Genomic DNA, 12,043 nt, shown 5'->3' with positions numbered 1-12,043 from the left:
TGAGGTTCTGTTAAGGATTATTTGGCACCTAATGCTACCATCTCTTGCTGGATTTGCCATATTATTTTGCAAGCATATTCTTTTTGTTAGATGGGAGCCCCTATTCCCTACCCCTGCTCATTTTCTCAGGGCATTAGGTGCATTTTGGGCCGATCTACATAAGAAATCTAATTCTCAGGTGTTAATGGAAGCAGCTGGTCCTCTGTCCACTTGCTCACCAAACATGGGTGTTACAGTGTGTATATGCACCAGCTTAGCCAGTTTGGATGCAAGGTCCAAAAAATTGTGATTTATGTCAGTCATGCCACAATACAGGAGCTTATTTTTCCTCCCACTGAAGTCAGGGTATTTTTTTTTTCTTTTCATACACCAATGAGTCTTTCTTTTTTCTCTCCCACTGATGCCAGGACATTTTTTCTTCCAACTGGAGCTGAGGCATTTTTCTTCCAATTGATGCCAAAGTATGTTCTTTCTACCACTGACATATTTCTTCCTACCACTGACACCAGCAATTTTTTTCCTTTCACTGGCCATTAAAGATGAGGTGTTCTACCTTCCATTGATGAGGAGGCATTTTGATTTCCCACTTATCATTAACGTAAGCACGAATATTTAATCATATATTCTATATGCAATGTTGTATTTTACACAGTCTTTACCACTACACTGTATTTGCTAAATTGTATGTTGTACAGTACTGATTGCTACAATATGTAGTATGTTGCATATGCCTGACCCTTATGCTATATACACTATGTTGTGTGTCACCTAGTCTTGATAAAAGTGTTTCATGTCTTAACTGACGGATGCAGTTCCCAACTGTTTTAGGGAAGTTGTTCCTTAAAGCGGAGTTCCACACAAGAATGGAACTTCCGCTTTTCGGAACCCTCCCCCCCTCCGGTGTCACATTTGGCACCTTTCAGGGGGGTGCAGATACCTGTCTAAGACAGGTATTTGCACCCACTTCCGGCATAGACTCCCATGGGAGTCTATGCCTCTTCCCGTCCCGACCGCGCTGTCTGCTGGGAACACACAGCTCCCAGGAGAGAGCGGGGACCACTAGGGACACGCAGCGCGACTCGCGCATGCGCACTAGGGAACCGGGAAGTGAAGCCGCAACGCTTCACTTCCTGATTCCCTCACCTAGTATGGCGGTGGCAGCTGCCGAGAACCGAGCGGGTTCTCGGCGTCCCCTGCCGACATCGCTGGACCCTGGGACAGGTAAGTGGCCATGTATTAAAAGTCAGCAGCTGCAGTATTTCTAGCTGCTGGCTTTTAATATTTTTTTTTTTTTGGCGGTGTGGGTGAACCCCCGCTTTAAGGTATGACTGGACAAAGTGTTAACTGTCTATTTTCTAAACGTCTGTGAAACTCAGGAGTCCTCACAAATGACAGTGTTCTCTCTCCTGGCTGTTGTATCAAACCTTCTAAGTGAGCAGTACAACAAATCCACTCAATTAATGCCCGTCTCTGCTGCTTGATCCTGTGCATGATGTGTGGGACATATAGAAACCCCCCCCCCCCCCCCCTGATAAAAATGTAGCTGAGTGCAATATATAATGTACAAAGGCTCAGACCCATAACATTCTTTTGAAATTATTTGCCAATGTTTTTGATGCAGCTTTTCACAGATTGGCAAACCTCTGCTCATCTTTACTTCTGAGACATTCTGACTTTCTAAGATACCCTTTTTATACTCATCTATGTCACTGGCCTGTTGCCAATTAACCTAATTAGTTTCAAAATATTTTTCCAGATCTTCTTTGTTAAACATTTGATGTTTTCTATTTTCTATCAGGAATAAAATATGGGTTTATGGGTTTTTCAAATCACTGCATTCTGTTTTTATGTATATTATACATAGCATCCCAACTCTTTTGGAATTGGGGTTGTTCATATACAGTATATATACAGTATCTCACAAAAGTGAGTACACCCCTCAGATTTTTGTAAATAGTTTATTATATCTTTTCATGTGACAACACTGAAGAAATTACACTTTGCTACATTATAAAGTAATGAGTGTACAGCTTGTAAAGCAGTGTATATTTGCTGTCCCCTCAAAATAACTCAACATGCAGCCATTAATGTGTAAACCGCTGGCAACAAAAGTGAGTACACCCCTAAGTGAAAATGTCCAAATTGGGCCCAAAGTGTCAATATTTTGTGTGGCCACCATTGTATGACTTGGAGTTCACCAGAGCTTTACAGCTTGACATCATGGAGCTGGTGGATGTTAGCTTGTGTTCCTCCACCTTACTTTTGAGGATGCCCCACAGATGCTCAATAGGATTTAGGTCTGGGAGATATGCTTGGCCAATCCAGCACTTTTACACTCAGTTTCTTTAGCAAGTCAGTGTTCGTCTTGGAGGTGTGTTTGGGGTTGTTATCATGTTGGAATACTGCCCCGCGGCCCCGTCTTCGAAGGGAGGGGATCGTGCTCTGCTTCAGTATGTCACAGTACATAATATGTAATAAAAAGTGCATCGCCATAAAAATTTAATCAAATGATACATATATGTGTACCAAAAATAAAGTGCAAATGCTAACAGTGACTGTTGTACAATATTCATGTAAAATCAACAAAGTTCAAATCAAGAACACATTAAATGTGAATCCAATGTTATATAAAATGCTAAATTAATAAAAACAAACAACTGTACACACATGCAAAAGCTCACAAGTGTTTAAGTTCGTTAGGAGAAATCCTTGTGACACATGGACTCAATGAGGAAATCACTTGTGAAGTGTGAAGCATAAAATCTAAAACTTGACCACGTGAAACCCGTCACCACAGAGAGACAAGAGGCTTAAATTAAAGCCAGCAACCACCCTTATTCAGGGGGGTCACAAAACGCTTGTTGGATCTGAGATCCGTTTGAGAGATGTCCTGATTTCCAAGGCGTCCCCCACCGGAGACCTCCACAGATGCCGAGCGGTAGTCAAATCCAAACCGATAGCATTAATGCCAGAGTGCAAATATGCAAAAAAAGAAAAAAAAACTCCAATAGTGCAATAATGTCTTTAAAAGTGCTTTAATGGAGGGTAATGCAATGCTGCATGTAAACAAAATGACCCACAAACAAGTCATCCAATTGAAATAGATAAAATTGGACTTCCAAACAGATAAAAAAAATCACATCAACATGTGAAGGCAACTGTGCATGCGCAGAGATGTATGCGTAGCGTCCCAGTGATCGTTTTGTCCGATATGACGTCATCAGGGGTGCGCCCACACGCCTGCACCAACGTTCTAAATAGTCCCTTGACAGAACAAAGGAGCACTGCCGTTGGTTAGGCCAAACAATCCAAGGGAACTCATAGGGTGCATATAATGAGAGAGATGCACCCTATGGGAGCAGGCCTTTATAACTATATTGCTTAAGCGGCTTTTTCATTTTTGACTACATGATGGCAGCACATGCGGTTCACCATGGGCTTGTATGCCTAAAGTTAGTCCGTGTTCCTATTGGATAATGGACATCCTTGTTCTACCAAAAACTCCAGGGAATACTTTCCCATCTCTCTCATTAGATGCACCCTATGAGTTCCCTTGGATTGTTGCGCCTAACCAATGGCAGTGCTCCTTTGCTCTGTCAAGGGACTGTTTAGAGTGTCGGCGCAGGCGTGTGGGCATACCCCTGATGATGTCATATCTGACGAAACGATCGTCGTGACACTACGCACACACGCTCTGCGCGATCTCCCTCACATGTTGATGTGATTTTTTTATCTGTTTGGAATTCCAATTTTATCTATTTCAATCGGATGACTCATTCTTGGGCCATTTGATTTACATGCAGCATTGCAATACCCTCCATTAAAGCACTTTTAAAGGCATTATTGGAGTTTTTTTGCTTTTTTGCATATTTGCATATTTGCCCTCTGGCATTGATGCGATTGGATTTGACTACCGCTCGTCTTCTGTGGAGGTCTCTGGTGGGGGAAGCCTTGGACATCAGGACATCTCTCCAACGGATCTCAGATCCAACAAGCGTTTTGTGACCCCTCTGAATAAGGCTTTCTGGTAAGCCTCTTGTCTCTATGTGGTGATGGGTTTCACGTGGTCAAGTTTTAGATTTTATGCTTCACACTTCACAAGTGATTTCCCTCATTGAATCCATGTGTCGCAAGTATTTCTCCTAATAAACTTAAAGTGGATGTAAACCCAGTGTCATCCTTTCTGAACTACTGCCATAGGGGTTATCTATAAGGATATACATGCCTCCTGCATGTATCTTTTCCTGTCAAATGTCTCCCCTCTGTCTGTTATTAGACCTGAAAAACTGCATATTCTATGGGTGGGTCTGTTGTCTGGAGCTCGGTGGGTGGAGTCATGATGTCAGTAGACTCCCCGCCCACCTCTACACTCCCCTTGTCTCTTGTTTCTTGTCCCTTGTTTCTCCTGTGTATTTCTAACACTGAACTTCTGCTGAACTTCTGCTATGATCTCTAACATCCAGTGAAAAGACAGGGAAGTAACCACATTACTTCAGCATGCCAAATTATGCTGAGGTGTGGAACAGCCAATCCTTGCAGAGCTGCTGAAGAAAGGAGTAGGGCAGGGAATTAAAAAATAATGCCTGTGTCTTAGGCTAGTGCACGAGATGTAAATCACCTGTCACTCACAGCAAGGGGGAGTATTTGACAAAGCTTTTCGTTTGTCAAGATTTTTCTCACTGAACAATAAAAGAGGATTGCTCAGAGATGGATTAACTCTGTGTGGCAAGACTGGGCTCAAATGATAGGAAATCTTATACTCTACAGTATGAGATCAACAAAAAAAAAAAAAAAAATTCGGGTTTACATCCACTTTAAATCACCTATGAGCTTTTGCACATGTGTACAGTTTGTTTTTATTATTTTTGCACTTTATAATATTGGATTCACATTTAATGTGTTCTTGTTTTTGCAAGAATAATGTACAACAGTCACAGTTAGCATTTGCACATTTGCACTTTATTTTTGGTACACACATATATGTATCATTTGATAATTTTTTTATAGCGATGCACTTTTTATTATGTATTTTGTTCCTGTGCCCAATATGTGGGTTACAGTGCCTAGCTGCTGTTTTTTTTTTGTTGTTTTTACCAAGCGCAGATAATCCTTTTTTTTTGTCATAGTAGATGTTAGCATTCATGGTTCCCTCAATGAACTGTAGCTCCCGAGTGCCTGCAGCACTCATGCAGCCAAAGACCATGACACTCCCACCACCATGCTTGACTGTAGGCAAGACACACTTGTCTTTGTACTCCTCACCTGGTTGCCACCACATACGGTTGACACCATCTGAACCTAATACGTTTATTTTGGTCTCATCAGACTACAGGACACGGTTCCAGTAATCCATGTCCTTGGTCTGCTTGTCTTCAGCAAACTACGGGCTTTCTTGTGCATCATCTTTAGAAAAGGCTTCCTTCTGGGATGACAGCCATGCAGACCAATTTGGTGCAGTGTGGGGTGCATGGTCTGAGCACTGACAGGCTGACGTCCCACCCCTTCAACCTCTGCAGCAATGCTGGCAGCACTCATACTTCTATTTATCAAAGGCAACCTCTGGATATGACACTGAGCATGCGCACTCAACTCATGGCGAGGCCTGTTCTGAGTGGAACCTGTCCTGTTAAACCGCTGTATGGTCTTGGCCACCATGCTGCAGCTCAGTTTCAGGGTCTTGGTAATCTTCTTATAGCCTAGGCCATCTTTATGTAGAGCAACAATCCTTTTTTCAGATCCTCAGAGAGTTCTTTGCCATGAGGTGCCATGTTAAACTTCCAGTGACCAGTATGAGAGAGTGAGAGCGATAACACCAAATTTAACACACCTGCTCCCCATTCACACCTGAGACCTTGTAACACTAATGAGTCACATGACACAGAGGAGGGAAAATGGCTAATTGGGCCCCGATTTGGACATTTTCACTTAGGGGTGTACTCACTTTTGTTGCCAGCGGTTTAGACATTAATGGCTGTGTGTTGAGTTATTTTGAGGGGACAGCAAATTTACACTGTTATACAAGCTGTAAACTCACTACTTTACATTGTAGCAAAGTGTCATTTCTTTAGTGTTGTTACATGAAAAGATATAATAAAATATTTACAAAAATGGGAGGGGTGTACTCATTTTTGTGAGATACTGTACATCCTCAGGTTGCAGTGGTTATACCAGGATGATGCCTGCACCTACAGGCATCATCTTGGTATGAAAACTTTCAGCCAGCTTTTCCCTTTCTAGCAGAAGTGATTGGAGTAGCTAAATAGCCACTTGATCACTTCTGCGGAGGCGGAAGGGGGTCCCACCCCCCTCCTGGCACCTTTCCTGGGCTCTACCAGACTATCATAGAGCCCAGGAGCGATGCAACCCATGGCATTGTCTGCACAGAAGAGAGAGAGAGGAACTTACATTGTTCCTCTCTCTCTGTGACTCCGGAAACGGAATAGTCGAGTATGTAGTCAGTTCCAGTTCCGCTTCTTTGTTAACCTGACCGTTAGTGGCCAGGAAAGCAGCCAATCAGACCGATCTGTGTCTGATCAGCTGCATTTGAGGTCAGAGGAGAGATTTGGGGTTTAAAAGACTTCAGATCTCTCCATAAAGAGGACCTCTCACGGCCCATGATGTCATAAGGGATGTTGCTCATCCCTTGTGATAGCAATAAAGTTAATCCAAAAAAAAGTGTAAAAAGTAAAGTTTTATATAAAATAGATAATAATATAAAAACATATATATATATATAAAGCCCCCCCTCCCCCGTGTGTACGCGCAAATGGGAACTCATACGATACTCCCACATGCACATGTAAACTATGATTTACCACACATGTGAGGTATTGTTGTGAACTTCAAAGCGAGAGCAATAATTCTAGCACCAAACCTCCTGTGTAGCTCTAAACTTGTAATCTGTAAAGGCGTTTAAAGCGACGCCTATGGAGAATTTTAAGCACTTTAGTTTGTAGTTTGCCACCGTTCCACGGGCAGACGCAATTTTAAAGCATTACATATTAGGTATCTATTTAGTCGGCGTAACATCATCTTTTACAATGTACAAAAAAATTAGGGTAAATATTGTGTTTTTTTTTTTTTTAATTCATTAAAATTTTAAAGTTTATTTTTTCCACGCACCCCAACTTTAGGAGGGAATTTCAAGGAAAAAAACTTTTAGGAGGGAAGTTTAAGGAAAAAAAACTTACATTTAAATGCCCATCAATGCAGCCTTATCAATGTCCATCTGCAGCCTTGTCAGTGTCATTGCAGCCTTGTCAGTGCAGCCTTGCCAGGGGCGGATCCAGAGTCTAGTCTCGGGAGGGGCACTGCCAGAAAATATTTTTTTTGGGGGTACATCTATCGGGGAAATGGCTGGTGTTGGCGCTTCAATCATCACGGCACCATGGTTGTTATGGTGTCAGGATGATTGAAGCGCATTATTACTATTATTACATTGTTATAAGAAATTAAATAGTTTAACTGACCATAATGCAGAATCAGTGGGAGCCCCGAGTGTGTCACTTGCCACGTCACCTGTCACCAGATGCAGATTGTCACTTGCCACGTCGCCTGCCACATGTTGCGGATTGTCACTTGCCACGTCGCCTGTCACCAGATGAAGATTGTCACTTGCCACCTGCTAAGGTGGTCTCTTGTGTCCCAGAGACAGGCAGCAGAGAGATGATGTAATCTCTCTGCTGCCGCAGCTGCCTGCATGGTGGGGGGGAACTGCAGGGATGCAGGGCGGGCGCCGGGCGGTGAGAGATGATGTCATCTCTCTGCTCCCCGCCCGCCGGCTCCCTGATTGGCCAGCAGCCCGCCCACAAACACATTGAGCGGCACATGTCAGTGGCGGCTCTCTCACTCACGGAGCCGCCCGGCGGCTCTCTCACTCACGGAGCCGCCCGGCGGCTCTTTCACTCACGGAGCCGCTCAGCGGCTCTCTCACTGACTCATGGAGCCGCCGGCGGCTGTCTCACTCACGGAGCCGCCCGGCGGCTCTCTCACCTATGGAGCCGCCCGGCGGCTCTCTCATTTACGGAGCCGCCCACCGGCGGGCTCTGTCACAGTCACCCGCATTTTTCGAAGGGGGCAATTGCCCCGTTGCCCCCCCCTGGATCCGCCCCTGAGCCTTGCCCCAGTGCAGCCTTGCCCCAGTATCCATTGCAGCCTTGTCAGTGCAGGCTTGCCCCCAGTGTCCATTGCAGCCTTGTCCAGATTTAAATATGGCACTGCCGAGATCGTAGGGACTCGGCAGAGCAGAGCGAGCATCGCCGAGATCGCAGGGACTGGGCGGAGCCGAGATACACATAGCCGAGTGTACTCAGCTCGTCTCGGCTCGGCTCACAGTCACGCCCAGTCCCACCCTATGATGGACATATCACAGGTCCAATGGCGGGACTGGGTGTGACTGTGAGCGGAGCCAAGAAGAGCCAAGTACACTGGGCTATGTGTATCTCGGAGCAATCGCTCCGCTCACAATTAGCGGAGATCGGCGGGGATCGGCGTATAACACGCACCCACGATTTTCCCCTGATTTTAAGGGGAAAAAAGTGCGTGTTATACGACGATAAATATGGTATATACAGTATATACATACATATATATATATATATATATATATATATATATATATATGTAATGTTTGGGAGTTCTAAGTAATTTTCTAGCAAAAAAAAGTAAATTTTTACATGTAGGAGTGAAGTATCAGAATTTGCCCGGTTACGAAGTGGTTAATAAAATGAATACCTATACTTCTTCATGCATATCAAGAACAAATACATTTAAAGCCTATACATTGCTGTTAAAAAATGTCCCCAATGCTAGTGTTTGATTATCAGAGGCTGTAAACCAAACACAGGGTAAGAGCTGCAGCTAGAGTTGACATAATTTACGTTGAAAAAAATGGCTTTGGTGATCACAGCTGGATTTTTACACTAACCTTCACATTGTATTGCTTACTGAGCTTGGCTACTGATACAATCCACACTTTTTCGCTTTCTCACTTGTCTTGTCAGCTGTGGTCCTTTTGAAGTAACATGTATCAGATAGCATGCACCAATACCAGCGATGGTCTCTTTAAAGCTCACCCCTTGACCCACTTATTCTAACCATCACAGTGACTCCTTGCCTTTCCAGCCTCCACTGAAGCTGCTAAAAAATACCCTATGGGTTAGTGTTTGTGCCTGTTGATTAGGCACTAGGCTTAAAGCGGAGTTCTGCCAAAAAAATATTAAATGTCAGTAGCTATAAATACTGCAGCTGCTAACTTTAAATATATGGACACTCACCTGCCCAGGGCACCAGCAATATCCTTACCCGAATCTGTCCCTGGTCTCCCGGATGGAGGCACCAACATCTTCGGTAAGAGAATCAGTAAGTGAGCCTGGTTCCCTACTATGCATGCGCAAGTCGCGCTGCGCGATCTCACTGGTCCCTGCTGTCTTCTGGGACCTGTGTGTCTCCCAGAAGACAGTGGGGGGTGGAGGAGGGGCCGGACATGGCGTAGATAGCTGTGGATACTGCATCGATATATGCCCGGAAGTGAGAGAAAATACCTGGATTATACAGGTATATGCTCCCCCCTCCCCCCTGAAAGATACCAAATGTGACACCGGAGGAGGGGAGGAGTCCGAAAAGAGGAAGTTCCATTTTTGGGTGGAACTCTGCTTTAAACACTGCATCATTGAAGGAGGTCACATGCTTTCTAATACCCAGAAACCCTTGGTATCTTGTGATGGGTGTGATGGAAGAAAGAGGGTGATTTGTACATAAAAACACATTGCTGGCTTAGAACGGCGGTACCAGGACATTGGCTGCTGCTGCTGCAGGTTTGATCTTGATATAATTACTTAGAGACCACGATGTCCTGGTACATAATACGGTCCCTAAGATGTGTTTGTAAAAATACTTACCTTAGTTCCAGCAGTTTAATGTCTGCAATGTCCCTCACCAGCATCCCTTCCCTGGCTTTTTCCAGGCTGCCTGCCTTGATTGACTAGTGTGGGATGACAGCCCTCCCACCCATACCCAGGAGTGCTGTCATCCTGGCACATTGGCAGTGTAAATGTAGATGCCCATATGCAGCTTAGTGAACATTCTACAGGGGATTGTTAAAAGGCAGGTACAGTAAGTGTAATTTATTGTAGAATAAACACCCTGACTGTTTGCAACAGTTCTGCTTTATGTAATGGGCAGGTCAATCTTCAGTGGAATAGTAATTATTTCTGGCATCAGCAGCTCATTTTACCAGACTCTTTAGTGAAAAACTAACCCTGTGTAAACACTAATGCTGCGTACACACGATTGGAATTTTCGTCGGAAAAACCTTGGATGTTTTTTCCGACGGAATTCCGTTCAAGCTTGGCTTGCATACACACGGTCACACAAAAGTTCTCTGAGCTTTCAACCGCCAAGAACACGGTGACGTACAACATGTACGACGGCACTAGAAAAGGGGAGTTCCATATGAAGCGTGCCACCCTTTGGGCTCCTTCTGCTAATATCCAGACCGAGTGCTTCTGTCTCGTAGTTGATTCTGAGCATGCGTTTTTTTTTGCGCGTCGAAATTGCACACAGACGAACGGAATTTCTGATAGGAACTTTTTCCGATGGAAAAATAGAGAACCTGCTCTCAATCTTTTGCTGGCGGAAATTCCGCCAGCAAAAGTCTGATGGAGCATACACACGGTCAGAATTTCTGACCAAAAGCTCACATCAGACTTTTGCTGAAGGAATTTCTGATCGTATGTATGCAGCATAAGTCTGTCAGATAAGCAATCCAAAATCACCAGTGTCAGGAATACTAACTTTCCACTTACCTGTTTCTAGTGAGTGACTCCCTCACTAGTTGGTAGAGCAAGATGTCATTCCATTGCTTCTCCCTTACTAGTGAGGTAGATTCAGCATTATTGTAGGTCAGCTAGAGAACAAGTCAATGGAGTCGAGCAGAAACCTCACCCGGGTGATTTAGCTACTCGTGATTTGTTGCTAGCAGCAGAATTGACCATGTGAGATGTGCCTTACTGCAGCGCATTTCTGTGGACAGACCCCATTCTTGTGCTTTCTGCAACAAGCTGTGTGTGTGATTTACTAAATAGAGGGTCCTCTAGATTTGATTTGGGTGCCAAAATGCTTCCATGCAAATTCAGATAAAATGTCCATGTGCACAAGCCCACATTTCTTATAAAAACCTTTTGCAGCCCACATACAGTGCCTTCAAAAAGTATCCATACCCCTTGAAATTTTCCACATTTTGTCATGTCTTGGTAGGTTTCTAGTTGTGTCATACTCTTTCCATTTTTGGATGATGGATTGAACAGTGCTCTGTGAGATATTTAAAGCTTGGGATATTTTTTTATAACCTAACCCTGCTAACCCTCTCCACAACTATATCCCTGACCTGTCTGGTGTGTTCCTTGGCCTTCATGATGCTCTTTGTTCACTAAGTTTCTCTAACAAACCTCTGAGGGCTTCACAGAACAGCTGTGTTTATACTCATATTAAATTGCACACAGGTGGACTCTATTTACTAATTAGGTGACTTCTAAAGGCAATTGGTTCCACTAGATTTTAGTTAGGGGTATCAGAGTAAAGGGGCTGAATACAAATGCACGCCACACTTTTTATATATTTATCTGTAATAAATGATGAAAATCATTTTCCTTCTACTTCACAATTATGTGCCACTTTGTGTTGGTCTATCACATAAAATCCCAATAAAATACATTTACATTTTTGGTTGTAACATGACACAATGTGGAAAATATTAAGGGGTATGAATACTTTTATAAGGCACTGTATTTTGATGCATTCTTAGTAAAGAATGAAGATTAGATAATGATCATTATTTTGTCATTTTTTTCACAGCTTACAATAGGGGTCATTGCAGTGGTAAATGTTGATTTTCAACAATGCGTAAATGTGTTCTGAAATGGTTGAAAACACATAATTGTCACATTCCAGACATACATTTACCTTATTACTATTGTTTGCTTTTAATTGGTCTTAGGAAAGGATATCTTAAAAGGAGTCTGGTCTGTGGGTAGCAGGACCTGGC

Source organism: Aquarana catesbeiana, linkage group LG08 (genome assembly GCF_042186555.1).
Source record: "Aquarana catesbeiana isolate 2022-GZ linkage group LG08, ASM4218655v1, whole genome shotgun sequence".
In the NCBI taxonomy this organism is placed as follows: Eukaryota; Metazoa; Chordata; class Amphibia; order Anura; family Ranidae; genus Aquarana; species Aquarana catesbeiana.
Note: the sequence above shows the minus strand (reverse complement) of the source record.